The sequence below is a fragment of the Delphinapterus leucas genome, chromosome X (assembly GCF_059928025.1).
Source record: "Delphinapterus leucas isolate spDelLeu-1000000601 "Yukka" chromosome X, BTC_Dleu_Yukka2, whole genome shotgun sequence".
NCBI classification, from domain to species: domain Eukaryota; kingdom Metazoa; phylum Chordata; class Mammalia; order Artiodactyla; family Monodontidae; genus Delphinapterus; species Delphinapterus leucas.
The window spans coordinates 15,513,144-15,537,194 of record NC_143150.1 but is presented as its reverse complement, the minus strand read 5'-3'; the positions used below and the strand labels follow the sequence as shown (position 1 = coordinate 15,537,194).

Genomic DNA, 24,051 nt, shown 5'->3' with positions numbered 1-24,051 from the left:
TGGTATATCTGCATTCTTTTCATCTTTCTGTACATCTTAAACCCTAGTACAAAGAGATGGCGATGGTGCTGCGGTATTCCATTTTGATCTTTGTTTTTGAAGCAGGTTTCATAAATGCTCATCTCAGTTATGCATCTTGCCTTATATATCATGTTAGAGTGGCAATTTATACACTACATTGTGTTATTCTCTTCGTCCTTGCCTTCAGTGATTATTTCTTCATGTTTCACCTAGTTACTACAGTGTCATTAGTGACTACAGTCCCCAGGCACAGTCATGGTCAGAGTGGGAGTCGGGGTGGTGCTGCACAGTGGCCATAATGGCAGCTCATCCAGTCCCCTAATTATAGAGATGTGGAACCAGTGTGTTCAAGGTCACACAAGAAGTCAGTCATGAAGCCCAGGCTGTATATAACCGAACGCACCCCTTACATCCCGTCCAGTGCTCTTCCCATAATACCTCACTGATAAGGTGCTGACTTGCTTAAGGTTTTATCTCCAAATTCTTTAATATGTTTTTTCTTAGTCAGCTTGGGCTGCCATAACAAAATACCATAGACTGAGTGGCTTAAACAACAGACATTTATTTTTTCACGGTTCTGGAGACTGGGAAGCCCAAGATCAGGGCATCAACAGGGTCGGGTCCTGGTGAGCACTCTCTTCCTGGTTGCTGCTAGCTGCCTTCTTGCTGTGTCCTCACATGGCAAGGGAAAAGAGAAAGAGAGAGAGAGAACTCTTTGGTGTCTCTCCTTATAAGGGCACTGATGCCATCATGAAGACCGCACCCTCATGACCTCATGTAAACCTTATTACTCCCTAAAGGCCCCATTTCCAAATACTGTCACATTAGGGATTAGGGTTTCAACATATGAATTTTGGGGGACACAATTCAGTCCATAGCAAGTTCCATTAAAAAAATTCTTTCCTTGATATGTTCTGAAGGACAAGTTTTTTTTTTTTAAGGAAAAATTAGTGGATCATATCTTAACTGTTATGTGGTCCTTTAATTTTCTTTTGTTGTAAAATTCCCATGTCCTTGATGCTAGAGTGTGTCACAATAGTGGAAGTCCTATAATGAAACTTATACATAGTAAATTCAGTTATATTATATACTAATTAGTGACAAAATGAGAACAAATGCTCTGTGACTGAGTATAATGCCATAAACAATTCAATGCAGCGATAGATGATATATTCAGTAGGCTCATAATCTTTTATCTACATGTGGCTTGTTTTCTCCTAAACTCCAGGGTCGGGAGTTTCAATATCATTGAAAAGACTGAACATTATAAGTTTACACATCAAATACATGTACCGCAGTTTTTGACTTATTTAAAATAAGGACAATGCACTCCCCTCCCCCTTACCACCTTGAATACAGCCATCTGCTTTTTCTATAACTCTTTTCAAGGGAACTAGAATGGGTGGTCTTTCCTGAGGTGAATGCTTTAATATATTTATGTAAGAAAGCAATGTCCTTGACAATATTTCAGATTATTTGTTGTTTCAAGTTCAAGACTCAGATGAATCTGAAATTGAATAACTTTGGCAACAAAGTGCCATTGTGCTAAAGTCATTATACTGGATTGTCATGCAAGGGATATTGCAAGCAAGAACTAGTCAATAAACCATGTACTATTCTCTTCATTATTTAGTTACTCATTCAACATATTTATTGTGTTTTTAAAAAATTTTGTCTTGTTTTTGTTTTTTACTATATTTAATGCATTATGCTAGGCACTGTAGAGGAAATAAATGTAAATCTCCCCTGAAACTGCCTTCGTGGCTTCAGATGAATAATAATGGCCCATTTTTCATCAGACAGATGTTCCATCTTATTGTAAAAAGAAGTTACGTCATTGAAATAGAAAATATAAAAGAATTAGAATATGCTGTGTCACTAAGCTTGATTAGCTAAACTGAACAATTAATGTCTGAAAAGCATTAGCATTTGCAATGCACTATGAGCTGTTTTTATCATGTTTTCTATGGGATCAATTTTGAAGAATGTTTTACACAGAAAAATTTAAAAATTAGAGTAGGAATCCATAATAACATGGCTCAGGGTTACATGGGCTATGAAATGATGCAGGGGCAAACCACTTTTGTGAAAATAAAATTTTTTTTTAATTTGAAAAGCAACTGTTAGCAGTGGTTGTCTCCTGGGTGGCTGGGGGACAAGAGTGAGAAGGAGACTATTTTATACTTATTTTTCACTGTTTCTCTGTTTCTTTTTATTTTTCACATTGTGTACCATATGCATGCATTACCTATTTTTAAATAATTTAATTATAAACAACAATAACAACAACTCATAACCATATTTTGAAGTGGAGAGGTAGCATTAGAGGCTACCGGCATAGGCTTTAGAGTCAGACACACACACACACACACACACACACACACACACACACACACACACACACGCACCCTATGCTCTATACACATAGGGGTCCATTTCCCAATTCTGCCCCTTTCTAATTAATGAGGCCTTGAGTAGGTTGTGAATAATGCTGCAATGAACATGAGAGTGCAGCTATCCCTTTGAGATCCTGTTTTCATTTCCTTTATATATATACCCAGAAGTGGTATGGCTGGATCATACGGTAATTCTATTTAAAAAATTTTGGTGAACCTCCATACTGTTTTCCTTAGTGCCTGTACCAATTTAGATTCCCACCAAGAGTGCACGAGGGTTCCTTTTTTTCCACATCCTCGCCAACACTTCTTATCTCTTGTTTTTGGTGATAGCCATTCTGACAGGTGTGAGGTGATATCTCACTGTGGTTTTGATTTGCATTTCCCTGATGATTAGTGATGTTGAGCGTCTTTTCATGTGTCTGTTGGCCATCTGTATGTATTCTTTGGAAAAGTGTGTATTCAGGTCCTCTGCCTATTTGTCAACCAGATTGTTTTTTTGCTATTGAGTTGTGTGAGTTCTTTATATACTTTGGATGCTAACTCCTTATCACATATATGATTTGCAAATATTTTCTCACATTCTGTAAGTTGTCGTTCCATTTTATTGATTGTTTCTTTTGCTGTACAGAAGGTTTTTAGTTAGATGTAGTTCTGCTTCTTAAGTTTTGCTTTTGTTGCTTGTGCTTTTGGTGTCATATCCAAAAAATTGTGTGAAGACCAGTGTCAAGGAGTTTTGACCCTATGTTTTCTTCTAGGAGTTTATGGTTTCAGGTCTTATGTTTAAGTCTTTAATCCATTTTGAGTTAATTTTTTTGAGTGGTATAAGATAGGGATCCAATTTTATTCTTCTGAATGTGGTTATTCAGTTTCTCAACAGCACTTATCAATTTCTTGGCTCCCTTGTCAAATACTAGTTGACAGTATATGCAGGGATTTATTTCTGGGCTCTTAATCCTGTTCTATTAGTCTGTGTGTCTATTTTTATATCAGTACCATACTATTTTGATTACCATAGCTTTGTAGTATAGTTTTGATTACCATAGCTTTGTAGTATAGTTTGATGCCTCCAGTTTTATTCTTCTCTCTCAAGATTGCTTTGGCTATTCGGGGTCTTTTGTAGTTCCATACAAATTTTACGGTTGCTCTTTCTATCTCTGTGAAAAATGCCATTGGAATTTTTCAGCTGCTAATCTACTAATCTAATTTCTGTCTCTATGGACTTGCCTCTTCTGGACAATTTCATATAAATGGAATCATAAAAAGTGTGGCCTCTTGTGTCTGACTTCTTTCACTTAGCATAATGTTTTCAGAGTTCATCCACGTTATAGCATGTATCACTACTTCATTCCTTTTATGATTGAACAGTATTCCATTGTATCAATATACCACTTTTTGTTTACCCATTCATAAGTTGATGGTCATTTGGGCTGTTTTCACCTTTTGGATAATATGAATAGTGTTGCTATGAACATTTGTATGTGATGTTTTGAGTGAAAATATGCTTCCAATTCTACTGGGTAGATACTGGGTATATACCTGGGAGTAGAATTACTGGGTCATATGGTCACTATGCTTACTATTTTGAGAGACTGCCAGACTATTTTCAAAAGTTGTTGTACCATTTTACATTCCCACCAGCAATGTATGAGGGTTCCAATTTCTCTACACCCTCGTCAACACTTGTTACTGTTTTTGCTTATAGCCATCCTAATTATTATGAAGTGATCTTGCATTGTAGTTTTAATTTACACTTTTTGATGACTAATGATATTGAGTATCTTTTCATGTGCTTATTGGTCATTTGCATATCTTCTTTAGAAATATGTCTATTCAAATCCTTTGTCCGTTTTTAAATTGGATTATTTTTCTTTTTATTGTTGAATTGTAAGAGTTCTGTATATATTTTGGTTACTAGTTGATTATCAGGTATATGATTTGTAAATATTTTCTTCCATTCTGTGAATTGTCATCTCAATTTCTTGATAGTGTTCTTTGAAGTGCAAAACTTTAAAATTTTGATGACATTCACTTTATTTACTTTTTCTTTGGTTGCTTGTGCTTTAGGTGTCATATTTAAGAAGCCTAATCCAAGGTCATTAAAATTTATGCTTGGGCTTACATGGTGGTGCAGTGGTTGAGAGTCCGCCTGCTGATGCAGGGGACACGGGTTCGTGCCCCGGTCTGGGAAGATCCCACATGCTGTGGAGCAGCTGGGCGCGTGAGCCATGGCTGCTGAGCCTGCGCGTCTGGAGCCTGTGCTCCGCAACGGGAGAGGCCACAACAGTGAGAGGCCCGTGTACCGCAAAAAAAGAAAAATAAAATTTATGCTTATGTTTTCATATAAAAGTCTTCTAGTTTTACATCTTAAATATAGGTCTTTGATCCATTTTGAGTTAATTTTTGTATATGTGTGAGGTAGGGATCTAACTTCATTCTTTTGTACATGGATATCCAGTTGTCCTGACATTATTTGTTGAAAAGACTCTTCTGCTCCAATTGATTTGTCTTGATTCCCTTATTGAAAATGAAGTGTCCATAAATCTGTGGGTTTATTTCTGAACTTTCACTCCTGTTCCATTAGTCTATATGTCTATCCTTAGACCAGTACCCGTAGTCTTTTTTCCTTTTTTTTTTTTTTTTTTTTTGCAGTACGCGGGCCTCTCACCGCCGTGGCCTCTCCCGCCGCGAAGCACGGGCTCTGGACGTGCAGGCTCAGCGGCCATGGCTCACGGGCCCAGCCGCTCCGCGGCATGTGGGATCCTCCCAGACTGGTGCATGAACCCACGTCCCCTGCATTGGCAGGCGGACTCCCAACCACTGTGCCACCAGGGAAGCCCATTTTTTCCTTTTTTTATAAGTTTGTCGCTCCTTTTTGTGTATTTGTAATCTCTGAGATTATCTCTAATCTATTTATTTATTTATTTATTTTTGTATGTGTTGGGTCTTAGTTGTGGCACGTGGGGTCTTTTGTTGTGGTGTGCAGGCTCTTCATTGTGGCACATGGGCTTCTCTCTAGTTGTGGCACATGGGCTCCAGAGCACGTGGGCTCTGTAGTTGTGGCATGTGGGCTCTCTAGTTGTGGCACACAGGCTCAGTTGTTGTGGCACATGGGCATAGATCCCATGGCATGTGGGATCTTAGTCCCCCAACCAGCAATCGAACCCGCATCCCCTGCATTGGAAGGTGGATTCTTAACCACTGGGCCACCAGGGAATCCCACCCATAGTCTTGATTTTAGTCTGTAGCTTTTAATACATTTTGAAATTAGGAAGTGGGAGTCCTCCAGCTTTGTTCTTTTTCAAGATTATTTTGGCTGTTCTGGAACTTTGCATTTCCATATGAGTTTTAGGAAGGGCTTTTCAATTTCTTCAAAAAGCTGACTGGGATTTTGATAAGACTGCATGGAATCTGTAGATCAATTTGGGGGATATTGCCATCTTAACAATATTAAGTCTTCCAATTCATGAATACAGGATGTCTTTTCATTTATTTGGTCTTCTTTAATTCCTTCCAATTACATTATACTTTCGGTGATTTCAGAACTGTTAAATTTATTGAGACTTGTGTTATGGACTAACATATGGTCTATCCTGGAGAACGTTCCATGTACACTTGAGAAGAATGTGTATTCTGCTGTCAATGGGTGGAGTGTTCTATAGATGTCTGTTATGTCTAGGAGGTTTACAGTGTTGTTAAAGTCTTTCATTTTCTTGTTGATCTTCTGTCTAGTTGTTCTATCCATTATTGAAAGTGTTTATTCAAGTCTCCAGCTATCATTGTTGGATTGTCTGTTTCTTCCTTCAGTTCTGTCAGTTTTTGCTTCATATATATTTGGGGCTCTGCTGTTAGGTACATATATGTTTACAATTGTTATATATTCTTGATAGATTGATACTTTTATTGTTATAAAAGCCCTTCTTTACCTCTCATAATGCTTTTTGTCTTAAAGTCAAATATATTTTGTCTGTTAGAAGTATAGCCACTCTAGCTCTCTTTTGGTTACTGTTTGCATGATATATCTGTATACAGTTGACCCTAGAACAACATGGGGACTAGGGGCCCTGACCACCTGCACAGTCAAAAATCTGTGTATAACTTTAGAGTCAGCCCTCTCTATCCACGATTCTGCATCCATGGATTCAATCAATAGCAGATTGTATAGCACTGTAGTATGTATTTATTGGAAAAAAAATCCATGTATGAGTGGACCCGTGCAGTTCAAACCCATTTTGTTCAAGTGTCAACCGTATGTAAAATCCTTTTACTTTCAATCTGTTTGTGTCTCTGAATCAAAATTGTGTCTCTTGTAGACACGATATATTTATTTGGATCATTTTTGGGGGGTTCCTTTTGCCAACCTATGCCTTTTAATTGGAATATTTCATCCATGTACATTTAATGAAATTATTGATAAGGTAGGATTTACATCTGATATATTGCTATTTTCTTTCTATAAATTTTAGGTCTTTTTTGTCCCTTCATTACTGCCCTCTATTGTGTTAAATAGATATTTTTAGTGTACTATTTTTATTCCCTTGTCCTTTCTTTTACTATTATTTTGAGCTTCTTTTTAGTGGTTACGTTATGGGTTACAATTAATGTCTCAATTTACAGCAATCTAGTTCAGATTAGTACCAACTTAATTTCAATATTATTAAAAATATTATATGCTCGTATATAGCTCCTTTCCCTCCTCCCTCCTTTGTGCTGTTATTGTCATACAAATTACATCTTAATGCTTTGTATGCTCATCAACACAGATTTATAATTACTGCATTATGCAGCTGTCTTTTAAATTTGATAGCCAAAAAAGGAGTTATAAATAATATTTACTAATATCATTTACTAATATTATTACCTTTCTAATCTTAGGCTTCTTCATCTGCAGTATGGAAATAATAGTATTATCTACTTCATATGGTTGTTATGAAGATTAAATGGGATAATGTATTAAAGCATTTGGAACAGTGCCTAGCACATAATAAGTGCTTAATAAATGGTAGCTGTGGTTATTAGCTACTGTTTTCTTCTATTATCATGCCTTTGCTCAAGCTATTCCATCTATTTGTAATCCCTTTGTTCCAATTTTCCAATGACAAATTTCTGTTCATTCTTTAATTTCTAGCTCAAATACTACCACTTTCATGTTTTGAAATTGTACAATGTCTATTACCATTATTACAACACTTACAACAGTATTTCTTAGATTGGAGTTATTTGTGATATGTCTTATCTCTCATTTTACATTCAAAGACTCATGAGGGTCAGTACTATGTCTTACTCATTTCTGTATCTTTCACAGTGTGTAGCCCAGTGCCTTGTATGAAGTATGAGTGCTTATAGAGAGTAAGTGCTCAGTAAATGACTGAATCATAAATAATTAAAAATGCAAGACATATTCAGTTTCCTAGTTCTGTTAGTAGAACTGAATGCAGTTTAAAAGCAACAAACCAGGCATGATACAAAGAACATGTTTCCCTCAAGAGGTTTAGGGGCTCTCTTAGGTACATGAGAGAGGGAATCATAAGGTACTGGGATTCATATTTCTTAGAATGTGATAGGGTACCAGGGAATTTCAGTGCCTCGTGGCATATACATGGACAGTAAAAAAATGGATTTGATATTGAGCTGCATGAGTTGCTTGTATGTTTTGAAGATTAATCGTTTGTCATTTGCTTCATTTGCAAATATTTTCTCCCATTCTGAGGGTTGTCTTTTCATCTTGTTTATGGTTTCCTTTGCTGTGCAAAAGCTTTTAAGTTTCATTAGGTCCCATTTGTTTATTTTTGTTTTTATTTCCATTTCTCTAGGAGGTGGGTCAAAAAGGATCTTGCCGTGATTTATGTCATAGAGTGTTCTGCCTAATTTTCCTCTAAGAGTTTGATGGTGTCTGCCCTTACATTTAGGTCTTTAATCCATTTTGAGTTTATTTTCGTGTATGGTGTTAGGGAGTGTTCTAATTTCATTCTTTTACACGTAGCTGTCCAGTTTTCCCAGTGCTACTTATTGAAGGGGCTATCTTTTCTCCACTGTATATTCTTGCCTCCTTTATCAAAGATAAGGTGACCATATGTGCGTGGGTTTATCTCTGGGCTTTCTATCCTGTTCCATTGATCTCTATTTCTGTTTTTGTGCCAGTACCATACTGTCTTGATTACTGTAGCTTTGTAGTGTAGTCTGAAGTCAGGGAGCCTGATTCCTCCAGCTCCATTTTTCTTTCTCAAGATTGCATTGACTATTCGGGATCTTTTGTGTTTCCATACAAATTGTGAAATTTTTTGTTCTAGTTCTGTGGAAAATGCCAGTGGTAGTTTGATAGGGATTGCACTGAATCTGTAGATTGCTTTGGGTAGTAGAGTCATTTTCACAGTGTTGATTCTTCCAATCCAAGAACATGGTATATCTCTCCATCTATTTGTATCATCTTTAATTTCTTTCATCAGTGTCTTATAATTTTCTGCATACAGGTCTTTTGTCTCCTTAGGTAGGTTTATTCCTAGATATTTTATTCCTTTTGTTGCAATGTTAAATGGGAGTGTTTTCTTGATTTCACTTTCAGATTTTTCATCATTAGTGTATAGGAATGCCAGAGATTTCTGTGCATTAATTTTGTATCCTGCTACTTTACCAAATTCACTGATTAGCTCTAGTAGTTTTCTGGTAGCATCTTTAGGATTTTCTATGTATAGTATCATGTCATCTGCAAACAGTGACAGCTTTACTTCTTCTTTTCCAATTTGGATTCCTTTTATTTCTTTTTCTTCTCTGATTGCTGTGGCTAAAACTTCCAAAACTATGTTGAATAATAGTGGTGAGAGTGGGCAACCTTGTCTTGTTCCTGAACCCAATCCAAAAATGGGCAGAAGACCTAAATAGACATTTCTCCAAAGAAGATATACAGATTGCCAACAAACACATGGAAGAATGCTCAACATCATTAATCATCAGAGAAATGCAAATCAAAACTACAATGCGATATCATCTCACACCGGTCAGAATGGCCATCATCAAAAAATTTACAAACAATACATGCTGGAGAGGGTGTGGAGAAAAGGGAACCCTCTTGCACTGTTGGTGGGAATGTAAACTGATACAGCCACTATGGCGAACAGTATGGAGGTTCCTTAAAAAACTAAAAATAAAACTACCACGTGACCCAGCAATCCCACTACTGGGCATATACCCTGAGAAAACCATAATTCAAAAAGAGTCATGTACCAAAACGTTCATTGCAGCTCTACTTACAATAGCCACGACATGGGAGCAACCTAAGTGTCCATCAACAGATGAATGGATAAAGAAGATGTGGCACATATATACTCAGCCATAAAAAGGAACGAAACTGAGTTATTTGTAGTGAGGTGGATGGACCTAGAGACTGTCATACAGAGTGAAGTAAGTCAGAAAGAGAAAAATAAATACAGTATGCTAACACATATATATGGAATCTAAAAAAAAGAAAAATATGGTCAGAAGAGCCTAGGGGCAAGACGGGAATAAAGATGCAGACCTACTAGAGAATGGACTTGAGGACATGGGGAAGGGGAAGAGTAAGCTGGGACAAAGTGAGAGAGTGGCATGGACATATATACACTACCAAAAGTAAAATAGATAGCTAGAGGGGTGGGATAGGGAGGGTGGGAGGGAGGGAGATGCAAGAGGGAAGAGATATGGGGACATATGTATATGTATAACTGATTCACTTTCTTATAAAGCAGAAACTAACACACCATTATAAAGCAATTATACTCCAATAAAGATGTTAAAAAATGGATTTGAATTTAAATGGAGAAGCAGTTAAACTAATGAACATATGCTTCCTAAGAGAAATTGAAGAAAGTAAAATTATTTATTTATTTATTTATTTATTTATGCGGTACGCGGGGCTCTCACTGATGTGGCCTCTCCCGTTGCGGAGCACAGGCTCCGGACGCGCAGGCTCAGCGGCCATGGCTCACGGGCCCAGCCGCTCTGCGGCATGTGGGTTCTTCCCGGACCGGGGCACGAACCCGTGTCCCCTGCATCGGCAGGCGGACTCAACCACTGTGCCACCAGGGAAGCCCTATTTGATTGTTTTTTAAAATAAATTTATCTATTTATTTTTGGCTGCATTTGGTCTTTGTTGCTCTATGTGGGCTTTCTCCCTAGTTGTGGCGAGTGGGGACTACTCTTTGTTGCGGTGCACGGGCTTCTCATTGCGGTGGCTTCTCTTGTTGCAGAGCACGGGCTCTAGGCATGCAGTCTTCAGTAGCTGTGGCATGTAGACTCAGTAGTTGTGGCTCGTGTGCTCTAGAGCACAGGCTCAGTAGTTGTGGTGCATGGGCTTAGTTGCTCTGTGGCATGTGGGATCTTCCTGGAGCAGGGTTCGAACCCATGTCCTCTGCACTGGCAGGTGGATTCTTAACCACTGCGCCACCAGGGAAGTCCCTAAAATTATTAAATGATGTCCTATTCCTTCATGTAACCCCTAAAGCAGTAGGTAGAAAAGGGAAAGAGTCAGCAGAGGTTGATTGGCATGTACTCAAATTTTAAAATTAGAAGTAGAAAGTTTGAATTCCAGTACTCAGTATTAGGTGAGTGACTTTGGATAAGTCCTATAACCTTTCTGATTGTCCATTTGCTTACTTGTAATGCTTGTGTCACAGAGTCATTTAGAGAAGTAAATGAACTAATGGATTGTGAAATTGTTTTGTGAGCTACAAAGCATTTTTAGTCACTCTTTTCTTTTCTGTTCCTACTCTTCTATGTCTATCATCTGCTATAGCATTTCCTATGTTGTAATTTATTTGTTTATCTCTGTCTCCCACTAGACTGAGCTTTATCAGAGCAAGGATTTTTGTTTTATTTATCTTGGAACACCAGGGCCGAACACATAGGTACTCAATAAATGTTTAATGAATGTGTGAATAAATGTTTCGAGTAGGAGGTGGACCCAGGTTACCTTTTAAGTTTCCTTTTAGTTTTGTTGTTTAAGATTCCATGAAAAGGTCTAGAAATAATTAGAGATTGACAAAGGAATTCATACTTAGAATATAAAAACATGAAATTGAAGGGCAGTTACAGAATCATTAAACACATATCAACATTCTAGAGTGTACTTTCAAAAGGGAAATTGTTGAGACGGGTTAATTGAGTTTATGTATAAGAAGGGAGGTTATGATTTGTCAAGTGAGAAGTAATTTTTCTGGCCATAGAAAGATAACAGCTGAAATGAGTCTCTCCAAAGCTAGGAAATGTGGCAGAGGAATATCGTGGCTAAACAAATTCATTACAGCAGAAAGGTATTAAAAAACATTTGAAGAAGTATGGTTAAGTCATGGGAAACTAGACTCCCTTATTGAGATGCCAAAAACTGATGAGACATAAGGTGGAGCTTTTGTTGTTGTATATGTTGTTGTTTGAAAGGACTGGAAACTACATCTCCAACAGGAGCAAAGTATGAATAGATATGTTTACTGAAAAAAGTGTTGATAGACAGAAGAGACCGTGAACACAAGGGGGAAAGGCTGGAGTAGACGTAGTAAAATGAAAGAACAAATGACTGAAGGTTTAGAAAGGACCAACTCACTTATAATGAGAGAGGGGGAAGCATCCAAAGCAGTGATCCTAAGTAAGAAATTGAAAATACATCGTAAATATGAAGGCAGCCTTAAAATCCTAAAATTAGAATGGACCTTGAGAGAATTTACAACTGAAGAACAAAACCAGAGATTCTCTAAACAGTAGACCTCAAAGCCTAACCTGGTTCAGCATGAAGTGGCTGTCACCACATTCCCTGGCTCTGATCTTTGACAAAATGTTTGGGGTAGGAGAAGATAGACGTGATTGGTCAAGTTGGTTCCTACCATAGAGACTTTATTATAGCACAGTGGAATGGAGAAAGCTTGCTCTTAAAAAAGTCATACACATCTGATTAAGAATCCCAGCTCTACCTCTTATCAGCTGTTCAATCTTCAGCAGATTACTTAATATCCCTAAAATACATTCAGAAAGAACTCTGTCTATCCAAATAACTTCTGTTTTTCATATACCTGGGTTGATCATTAATTTTCCTTTTTTTTTCCCTGTTCTTCATTTCTTTCTTTTTTAAAACACTGCTTTCTAAGACATTTCATCAGCTTTATCGTCCAGCTCTTTTATTAAGGTTTAAATTCCTCTTGTCATTTTTTAAAAATTGAAGTATAGTTGATTTACAATGTTGTGTTAATTTCAGGTGTACAGCAAAGTGACTCAGTTATACATACATACACTCTTTTTTGTTGTTCTTTTCCATTATGGTTTATCACAGGATATTGAATATAGTTCCCTGTGCTGTACAGTAGGACCTTGTTTATCCATCCTATAGATACCAGTTTGCATCTGTTAATTCCAACTCCCACTCCTACTCTCTCCACACCCCTCCCCCTTGACAAGTATATATATATATATATATATATATATATATATATATATATATATATTTTTTTTTTTTGTGGTATGCGGCCTCTCACTGTTGTGGCCTCTCCCATTGCGGAGCACAGGCTCCGGACGCGCAGGCTCAGCGGCCATGGCTCACGGGCCTAGCCGCTCCGCGGCATGTGGGATCTTCCCAGACCGGGGCACGAACCTGTGTCCCCTGCATCGGCAGGCGGACTCTCAACCACTGCACCACCAGGGAAGCCCGGCAAATATATATTTTTAAAGCAAATCAAACTGGACACCATTCCTGAAAACGCCTCCTACACTATGCTGGAATTTAAAAGGACTTTTAATAACTTCAAGCCCTATCTGCACTACATGTGAGGCAGCCTTTAAAATTTCTTTACCTCCTGTACTGAAGGCCAAGAAAAAGAAATTGAAAATATCTGCATGATAGTAAAAAATTTTCCCCCATTACTTAGAGCTATTAATAGAAATTGTACGGCAGAATCTTTATTAGGAAGGCTGTGAAAAAAATAAAGATGTGTGTAAGATAATTTTAATGAACTTTCTTACAGGAAATATTTGTAAAACTCTTTGTTTTAAATGAATACTTGTCTGTCTTGAGGCTTTTTTTTTTTTTTAAAGCACTGACTAATTTAATCCTCACATCCACGGTGGCATTGGTACTTTTGTTTTTAATTAATTTATTTATTTTTGCTGTGTTGGGTCTTCGTTTCTGTGCGAGGGCTTTCTCTAGTTGCGGCGAGCGGGGGCCACTCTTCATCGCGGTGCGCGGGCCTCTCACTATTGTGGCCTCTCTTGTTGCAGAGCACAAGCTCCAGACGCGCAGGCTTCAGTAGTTGTGGCTCATGGGCCTAGTTGCTCCGCGGCATGTGGGATCCTCCCAGACCAGGGCTCGAACCCGTGTCCCCTGCATTAGCAGGCAGATTCTCAACCACTGCGCCACCAGGGAAGCCCCTGACTTGAGGCTTTTAATAGTCCATTTCATTCAGTCTAGGATTCTAAAATCTTTTTTTAAATTTAATTAATTTTATTTATTTTTTGGCTGTGTTGAGTCTTCGTTGTTGCGCGCGGGCTTTCTCTAGTTGCGGCGAGCGGGGGCTACTCTTCGTTGTGGTGCACAGGCTTCTCTCACTGCGATGGCTTTTCTTGTTGCAGAGCACGGGCTCTAGGTATGCGGGCTTCAGTAGTTGTGGCACGCAGTCTCTAGAGCGCAAGCTCAGTAGTTGTGGCACACGGGCTTAGTTGCTCTGCGGCATGTGGGATCTTCCTGGACCAGGGCTTGAACCCGTGTCCCCTGCATTGGCAGGCGGATTCTTAACCACTGCGCCACCAGGGAAGTCCCCTAAAATCTGTTTTTAATATATGTATTTTCTTAATTGTGTTCACTATATTGCATATTGAGTTTTTCAGTGGTATATTATTCCACACCTTATTTATTTTCTGCTAGACTCTTGAGCTGCAAAGATGAGTGGAATGTAGAAATTATGTCCTGTAATAAACTGCTATCTTATTATATGGTATTGAGTTTAAGCTCCAGCTCAATGACTGGGTTTATACAGTGTGATGTAATATTCTTCTAGGGTTTAACGTAGTAATTTGTTATATCCTTCCCACCAAAAGAGTGTTCTGACATTCACATCAAGTATGTTTATAACATTTTCCTGAAATCATAACGTTTTCTGATGACTTTTCTCCCCTAGTATCCTCTTTGCTGACCTCTTCATCATGAATCTAATTCTTCGGGTGGAAGGGTCATCAGCTGCCATCTCCTTTGGTACCCTGATAGGTATCCTCACAATGTGGTTTGGAATTTCAGTACCACTAACATTTTTTTTTAAACAAGTTTATTTTCTTTTTTTTAAAAATTTTATTTATTTATTTTTGGCTGTGTTGGGTCTTCGTTTCTGTGCGAGGGCTTTCTCTAGTTGCGGCGAGCGGGGGCCACTCTTCATCGCGGTGCGTGGGCCTCTCACTGTCGCGGCCTCTCTTGTTGCGGAGCACAGGCTCCAGACGCGCAGGCTCAGTAGTGTGGCTCACCGGCCTAGTTGCTCCGCGGCATGTGGGACCTTCCCAGACCAGGGCTCGAACCCGTGTCGCCTGCATTGGCAGGCAGATTCTCAACCACTGCGCCACCAGGGAAGCCCCCACTATCATTTTTGGGTGCATACATTGGAAGCAAGAAAAAGGTAAACTTTAAAAATACTTCTTTTGACCATTGAGTGATGTCTGAAATAATACCTCCATGTGTGTAGACTATACATGGAATGGAAGATGTACCATTGGAGAAAATGACAAAGAATAATCATTTAGGGATAAAAGACTTCTACAAATTGTAAATGAAAGACAGTAACACTTTAAAAGGCATTCTTTAATGTATTTCTCATTTTATGGGTTGTTTATATTTCCCTCTCTCTCTGATGGGCAAAATTAAAAGGATATATTGTAGGAAGGCTGACTTTAAGAAAGTCAGAAAAATAATAAGACTATATAGTTGGGGGAAGAAAGCTAAGATACAATCCAAGAAATGAGGCTGTTCAGTTTACAGATCTTTTTCTTTTCCATTATGGTTTATCCCAGGATATTGAATATAGTTCCCTGTGCTATACAGTAGGACCTTGATGTTTATCCATTCTATATGTAATAGTTTTCATCTAATCCAGTTTACAGATCTGAAGTTAGCCTATTCCACGTATAGGGAAAAGGAGCCGTATACCAAAAAGACTAAATGATGCCACACTGCAAAAGGGTTGTATTGTAAAGATATAGCATGAGTTTGCAGGGGAGAAATCAGACAAAACAAAACAGGAGGTGGAGTTCCACAGAGAGCAGAAAAAGAAAATTTTCTGAAAGCTATTGACAAATTTTCAGAGGCAAATTATTAGACAAATTCTAAGAGAGAACTTTCGGACATCATATATTATTTCATATTTTAATAGTCACTAGTAAGTTTTGTCCAATCTCTCCCTTGAAATTTGTAGGAAAAGATAAACATCCTTATTGTTTGGCTGTGTCCTATCTAGTATGCTGGCCACTAGACACCTGTGGCTTTTGAGTACTTGGAATGTGGCTAGTCTGAATTATGTGCTGTAAGTGTAAAATACACACTGGTTTTCAACCACTTAGAACAACAGCAAGAGGAATGCAAAATATCTGATTAATAAGTTTTATATTGATCATAAATTTAAATGATAGTATTTGGACATGTTAGATCATTAGATCAGATAAAATATATTAATAAATTAATTTTACCTGTTGTTTTTTTTACTTTTTAAAATGCAGCTACTAAAAAATTTGATACTGCATTTGTGGCTTGCATCATAGTATTTCTGTTGCACAGCATTGGTCTAGCCTCTGCCCACATAACTGCTCTTGGAAATCATCAGATTCAAGATTGTGTATTTTGATGGTATCTGTATAAATTTACTTCAGTTTTGTTTCATTCTGATTTTCATTTCATTTATTTTCGAGCAGTTTAGGTATCCAGTTTGCACAAACCAGATTCCCCGTCAGATTCCTCAACAGACTTTCATTAGAAAAGGCCAAGTCTTTGGCCTCATCATCAGTGGCATTTTACCTTTTGGCTGTATTTTTATTCAACTCTTTTGCATTCTAAACAGTATTTGGTGAGTATTGTATCTTCATAATCTCAAAAATATTAAATGTTAATAAGTTAATTTTTTATATGTCAAAGAGGTTAAATTCTGGTGTGGTAAAACTTTATTTGCTACCCTGTTTTATCCAGGAAATAGCAATCTGACCTGAGGGAATTTCCTAGGAAACTAAGACTTAATTCACAAAATTATAAAGCTACTTTTGGATGGAAATGTCTCTAAAGATTTCCTTTTTGGAAATGAATAACCTCTTTTTTTTGTTTTGCGGTACGCGGGCCTCTCACTGTTGTGGCCTCTCCCGTTGCGGAGCACAGGCTCCGGACGCGCAGGCTCAGCGGCCGTGGCTCACGGGCCCAGCCGCTCCGCGGCATGTGCTATCTTCCCGGACCGGGGCACGAACCTGTGTCCCCTGCATCGGCAGGCGGAATCTCAATCACTACGCCACCAGGGAATCCCTTAATAACTTCTTTTTAAGCCTTTCCAGGTGACTTAGAAAAGTTGGTCTCAAACTGTACTTCTTTGAGATTTTGCAAGGGGTGGGATGGGGGTGTCCCTTGGAGGGAGGTACGTAAAGATGGGAAGGGGCAGCTCTGATTTGTATCTGTTTTCCATACTGGCCTTCCATGCAAGATTTCATTTAGAGTTTCTCTGCTAAAAATAATTTGGAGACCACTGATTTTGGGTCTTCATCTGTACTGAGCTATAAGTAATGGTTTTCTATTTTCCTTTCTGTCAACTGTTAGTTCTGATGTCAGATGCCTTTTCCTTATAACTTTCCTCTTTTTATCTGCTACTTTTAATCTGTTGCAGTTTAAGAAGTCTAATAGCCAAGATAGTTAGAGATGCATGTGAAGTAAGAACAGGTACTCTCTGATTAAAGTGCCACAGCTTTAGTGCCCCTGCTTTGTGACAGCTATTTCAGTTGCTCCAAGTCCCTTTTTTTCTTACTTCCTGATTCTTGACAGCATTTTGGTTTCGGGAGTTGGCCAAGTGGGGTGTTACTGTGGAAGGATTTTTGGAGAGGGGGCAAAAGCACCATAAAATGAAATAAGATAAGATAAAATAAAATAAATAAAATGCAGTCGCCAACTGTGTGTGTTTATAACACTTTTGTCCCAAAGGAATCTTCTGGACAAAACTTTGAAGTCCTTGGAAATTAGGCTTAATCACGTACATTAATTGCTCACCTTTTAAACAGCATTGTGTCAAAATTGTTTAAAAGATAAGCAATAAAATCTGTTACCTTGTCAGCAACTAAATATTTAACATGCTGCGATATAGATTACAGTAACCAAATTTTCCAGATGTTTTTGATGGAAAAGTAACTTTAAAGCAAAACTGAAAGATTCTTTAGATGAGTTAATTTTAAAAAGTTTTTTTAACTTTTTACTTTATATTGGAGTATAGTTGATTAACCATGTTGTGATAGTTTCAGGTGTACAGCAAAGTGATTCAGTTATATGTATACATGTATCTATTCTTTTTCAAGTTCTTCTCCCATTTAGGTTGTTACAGAATATTGAGCAGAGTTTCCTGTGCTATGCAGTAGGCCCTTGTTGGTTATCCACCTTAAATACAGCAATGTGTACATGTCAATACCATATTCCCTAACTATCCCTTTCCCCCCACCCTTTCCCCCTGGTAACCCTAAGTTCGTTCTCTAATAGATGAATTAATTTTTGTTTCAATGAGAAACAGCACGCTTGTTGTGTACAACTTTGTATGTATTTATTAACTCTAGAGATGATTCTCTCCTACCTCCATCCTTCATCCTCACTCCCAGGTGTATATCTTACATGAGGTTTTAAAATGGGATATTGATCAGTTCACCAGTTTCTTCTTCTCTTCAGAAGGCTTTTTAAAATGTGTATTTCTTATCCCAATTTAGTCAGCTTGCTCTATAATAATGAAAGAAATTACTTCATTCCTTCGAAGTTTGACCTAAATGTAATCCACACATAGATGTTTTTAAAGATGCATGTTTGAAAGTATATTTAATAGAATTATGTGTGTCATGCTATAAAGACCTATTTGGGGAAGCTACCTGTCAACAGACCTCCAAAAGCAAAATGGCGTGTGTTTCTGTGGTTTTCTGTTGTATAATGTAGTCACTGGTATTTATGGCATTTACAACCTTCCATTTCTAAAGAGAAAGCATGTTTTTAAATGTGTATAGAGAAAATTGATGGGTCTCAAGTGAAAACTAAATTATAGGATCAGAGAAATATGAGTAAGTAGCAACACTGATTCTGACGAGAGAGGATATGGCCAAACTCTGAAGCTGTGTAGGTAAAGGAATATATATATATATATATATACACATATATATACTCGATACTACATGGATACTACATGGATTTGATGATACTGCATGGATAGATGAAGGTTTGGAATGAAAAGCCCAAGGTGAGAAAAGTGTGTGACAGTTTACTGTATAGAGCTGGACGGATCTTTTTGTGTGTATTGTTAAGTTAAAGGTTATTTTAAAGCTGTAATTTTTCTTTTCAGGTCTCATCAGATGTACTTCATGTTTGGCTTCCTTTTCTTAGTCTTTATAATTCTCCTGATTATTTGTTCAGAAGCTACCGTTTTGCTGTGTTATTTTCATTTGTGTACTGAGGTAAAGACATAGGAAACAAATGTATCTGAAGCTTTCTAAACTTGCATTACTGGAATTAGAGGTCTGTGTTGAGAAAGGAATTGAAATAAATGTTAACTGCATGGTTTCTATAACTTGGGATCACTTTTATATTGTGTTTTTCTAATGACACATTTTAATTTTAATGCATCTATCAAGTTAATGCTACTTTGATGGAAAATTTTCAACAGAAAGCAATTTCTCTCTGGCTAGTTACTATAATTGCTGCGTCATATTCAGTTAACATAGAAAAATATAGGGAACTGATTTGATAGTTTAGACATATAAAAGATCTGGTTCGATGATGTTTTATTTTTAACAATTAAAATTTTCTTGCAGCTTAGGCCAGGATTGCATTTTATGGGTTTGAGATTGCTGCTAAAGGCCCTTTCTCTTTCATTTCATTGCCTTTTGGTTACCATGGGCATAAATAATTCTTTTTACCCCATGCCATCCCCAATTTTTTCCTGATGTCATTTTGGATAACTAAGCTGGTGGTGAACATGTTTTCTTTTTTTTTTTTAAGTTAATTAATTAATTATTTTATCTTTGGCTGTGTTGGGTCTTCGTTGCTGTGCACGGCCTTTCTCTAGTTGCGGCGAGTGGGGGCTACTCTTTGTTGTGATGTGCGGGCTTCTCATGGTGGTGGCTTCTCGTTGCAGAGCACGGGCCCTAGGTACGCGGGCTTCAGTAGTTGTGGCACGTGGGCTCAGTAGTTGTGGTTCACGGTTTCTAGAGCGCAGGCTCAGTAGTTGTGGCTTGCTGGCTCTAGAGCACAGGCTTAGTAGTTGTGGCACACAGGCTTAGTTGCTCCGTGGCATGTGGGATCTTCCTGGACCAGGACTCGAACCCATGTCCCCTGCATTGGCAGGTGGATTCTTAACCCCTGTGCCACCAGGGAAGTCCCTGAACATGTTTTCTTAAATCCCCTAAATCCCTCTTATTTTGGTAGTTTAATGTGACTCTCTAAAGGTGACAAGAGAGTTTAGGGAATGATTATTATATACATGATGTCTTAGAGCATTTTTTTCTTGAGCTATAAGAATAAAGGTAAAAAATATATAATTATGTATATATTATACTTAGCTACTCATTCATTCTGTGGTACATTTTGTCATAGAAAATCTGCAACAGTCATTAATGAAACATACATTGATAGGCATATAATGTGTATATTTTTATTCCTTAGAAAATGTTTTGGGGGCCCCCAAGACCACCCACATGTTTGGTGACTCACTAGAAGGACTCATGGGACTCAGAGTATAGATGTCTTCTTGGCTAGGGTTTGTTACAGCAAAAGGATACACAACAGGATCAGCAAGGGAAAAAGACACAGGTGGAACCTGGAAAAAAATCCATGTGCAGTCTTCCTATGCTTTCTCTCCCTCATGAGGGGACACACCAAGCATGCTCCTTTCTCCAGCAGTAAAAAAATGCAGGAATATATGTGCAACATGTCTGCCCAGGGAAGCCCATTAGAGACTTAGCATCCAAGGTTTTTATTGGGAGCTAGTCACATAGGCACCCTCTGCCTAGCAACTCCCAAAATTCCAGACTCTCAAAAGGAAAGCAAGTGTTCACCATAAATCACAATGTTTGTACAGTCTAGGTAGAGCAAACCAGTCTCATCAGTCAGGGAATGATTAAATGCCAAATTCCCAGACATAAGCCAAGAGTCAACCTTGTAAGCAGACCCTTCCAAAGATAGCAACCTCAGACCTGCTATGTTAACTCTTTTCTGCACACTTTATCCCCTTGGCCCTTGACCACAGTGCCTTTATGGTAAAATTACTATCAGGAAGCGCCCATGGGACAGGATGAGACTAACCTGATTATTGACCTCAGTCATGCCTCCATGGGTCCTGAATTTAGCCAGTTAAAACAAATCCTATTAACCATAAAGGTCTGTCTTAGAGAAACAAACAGACTTATAGAAAAAGAGATCAGGTTTGTGTTGACCAGAGGCAGGGGTTGGGGGGAGGGAGAATTGGATGAAGGTGGTCAAAAGGTACAAACTTGCAGTTATCAGATAAATAAGTACTAGGGATGTAATGTACAACATGATAAATACAATTAACACTGCTGTATGTTATATATGAAAGTTGTTGAGACAGTAAATCCTAAATTCTCATCACAGGGAAAACATTTTTTTCTGTTTCTTTAATTTTGTATCTGTATGAGATGATGGGTGCTCACTAAATTTACTGTGAAAATCATTTCATGATGTATGTAAGTCAAATCATTATGCTGTATAACTTAAACTTAGATAGTGTTGTATGTCAGTTATATCTCAATAAAAATCCCAATAAAACTGAAATGGTAAAAAAAGGTCTATCTTAAATTTCTATATTAACCTTTTTTTACCTGGCCTGAGGCATCAATTCAGGCCCAGCACAACTCTGGCCAGTAAATTGAAGCTGACCTGAAAGCCTTCCAGGGCTGAGGCAGCATCTGCAGAGAAAGGATGCACACATTAGAAGTACAATCCCCGAGGGCACATATTGTCCCCCTGGAAACCAAGAGTTTATCATTGTTAGGGCTCCCCAAGCAGGATGTACATTAGTCAGACAGTACATATTATATTAAATTTCTTATAAAACTTCCCCCTTTATTTCTTTTAATCCATAATCCTACAGAGCCTATTTTATGTTTCTTGTTATTACAATAATTGCTAACCCATGGATAGTTAGAATTTCATCTAAAAATTTGTTTTTTCAACCTCTTTTTGCAGGATTATCATTGGTGGTGGAGAGCCTTTTTTACCAGCAGTTTTACAGCTGTTTACCTTTTTTTGTATGCAGTTTATTACTTCTTTACCAAACTTCAAATCACGGGCATTGCAAACACCATTTTGTACTTTGGGTACACGATGATCATAGTCTTGATTTTCTTCCTTTTCACAGGTAAGCACAGAATTACTTTGTGTATTTCAGATTCTCTAAAAAGACTTGGCGATAGCCATAATATAATAAGCATCAATTAACAATTAATGGAAGGAAGAGGGAACAAAGTCATCATGTTCGTTTTTATGCTTTGGAGATAAAAGATTGCAAAGCCCGGGGAGCTGGAGGGACCTTATGTACTTAGCTGTAAGACTGTCTCTTGTGAATGTTTTTAAACAGTAGGGATGTGTTCCAAAGCACAGTAAGGGTTATGTGTAATCACCTTTGACTAGCTCCCAAGCATAAAAAATTAACCGACTTGAATAACTTTTAAATGAGTAAAATTAGATTAAGTCAATGTAAGCAATTATAGGTGAGGAACAAGATGTATACTTCTCAGGATTACTCATTTGGGATTGTTATTTGGGTTCCACTGTGATGGAAACTTTTGTTTAAATTAATACTTGAAGCAGGTGAAAAAATGGCATGGTTTCTAAGATGATCCTGTTGGAGAAATAATGAAGATGGAGAGCTTTACTCCCTTTCTAACCCAAGGGAAGCAGCGGTCCACCTCCACCTGCCTCACTTTTAAGTTCTGGTTTTAGCTCAAGTCATATCACTTGTGTAGATAAGTTTGGAACATTTCAAATATTTTTCTCCAATTTTAACTCTCAGCCTCAACAAATATGGAAAAATTAACAATGGAAGTTTGTCAGAAATCAAAGCCTTAAGACACATGTAGACATTATCTGAGAAACTGGGCATCTTGGTTGGTGGCTTCTTTCTGTGCTTTTCGTATACTGCTGCTCTCAACTCCTCAGTAAAGAGAAGACTGGGCAGGGCTTGTCTCATCTCTCAGCCACCAGAAGTTCTATTTAGGGACCTCCCTGGCGGTCCAGTTGTTGGGACTCCGCTCTTCCACTTCCACTGCACGGGGCCCGAGTTTGATCCCTGGTTGGGGAACTAAAAAAGTTCTATTTAAAACCGAAGGCTTGGGCTTCCCTGGTGGCGCAGTGGTTGAGAGTCCGCCTGCCGATGCAGGGGACACGGGTTCGTGCCCCGGTCCGGGAAGATCCCACATGCCGCGGAGCGGCTGGGCCCGTGAGCCATGGACGCTGAGCCTGCGCGTCCGGAGCCGCAAAAAAAAAAAAACAAAAAAAACCCGAAGGCTTGAGAGTGTCTCACCATTCTAGTCTACCAGCCCCCTCATGTTTGTTTTTGAGGTTTTTAAGCTTTTTACTGAAATATGCCTGCAGAAAAGTGCACACATCATAAGTGTAGAGCAGTGAGCACAATCTGTAACTGACACCCACGTTAATAAACAGTACGTGATCTGCACGCCCAAAGCCACTGTTGGGCCTCTTTCCATTCACCTTTCCCAAAAAGCAACCACTATCCTGACTTTTAACAGCATCGGTTAATTTGGCCTGTTTTTGATTTGTAGGTAAATGGAATCATACGAGATCTACTATTTTAAGTCTGGCTTCACTGGGGTCTGGTTTCTTTTTCTCAAGATTGTTTGTGAATTTCATCCGTATCGCTGTGCCTACGTGTCGTCTCTGCCCCTCGCGTGTTCTGTTTTGGGTTTCTCCCCTTGTGAGTTACTGGCTTTTCTATTTGTGTAATGTGCAGTTAGATGGATTATGTTTTCTTTTCTTCATTACCTAACACTTTGACTCAGGCTGCCTTTTTCTGGGAGTCTTATATTACAACAGCTTCTTTCAGAAGTTAGATGTCATCCCAAATGGTCACATTGCTGACAACTCTGTGCCCTTTGGTTGGCTCCACCACTTGAATTGCTTCTGTCACTAATATGTGACTCTCCAAGGCTCTCAGTGGTCTCTTGCCAAATCTAAGGCCTTTCCCTGGTCTTCATCCTCCTTGGCTTCTTAGCTAAACACTACTCAACACCTATTCTGTGAAATTCTCCCAGCATCATTGGCATTCTTCTTCTTGTACCACGCTGTGAATTCTTTTGTTTTCCTCCCTCTTCCTGTCACCTAACTCTAGCCTTTATCAAGGGTTCAGCTTTCAGCATTTCAGTCCTTTCTTTCTACACTCTCCCTTTTAGAGCT

At 38.4% G+C, this 24,051-nt stretch overlaps 1 pseudogene across 1 annotated transcript in view; it reads left to right on the top strand.

Annotated features, from left to right (window-relative positions):
• Nucleotides 1-24,051, top strand: part of LOC111164529 (transmembrane 9 superfamily member 2-like) — a 99,239-nt pseudogene that overhangs the window by 53,115 nt on the left and 22,073 nt on the right. The window contains exons 14-18 of the transcript XR_016391270.1: nt 14,546-14,660; nt 14,987-15,031; nt 16,317-16,468; nt 18,965-19,076; nt 21,826-21,997. The product of XR_016391270.1 is annotated as a transmembrane 9 superfamily member 2-like (transcript). The remainder of the gene's footprint in view (nt 1-14,545; nt 14,661-14,986; nt 15,032-16,316; nt 16,469-18,964; nt 19,077-21,825; nt 21,998-24,051) is intronic.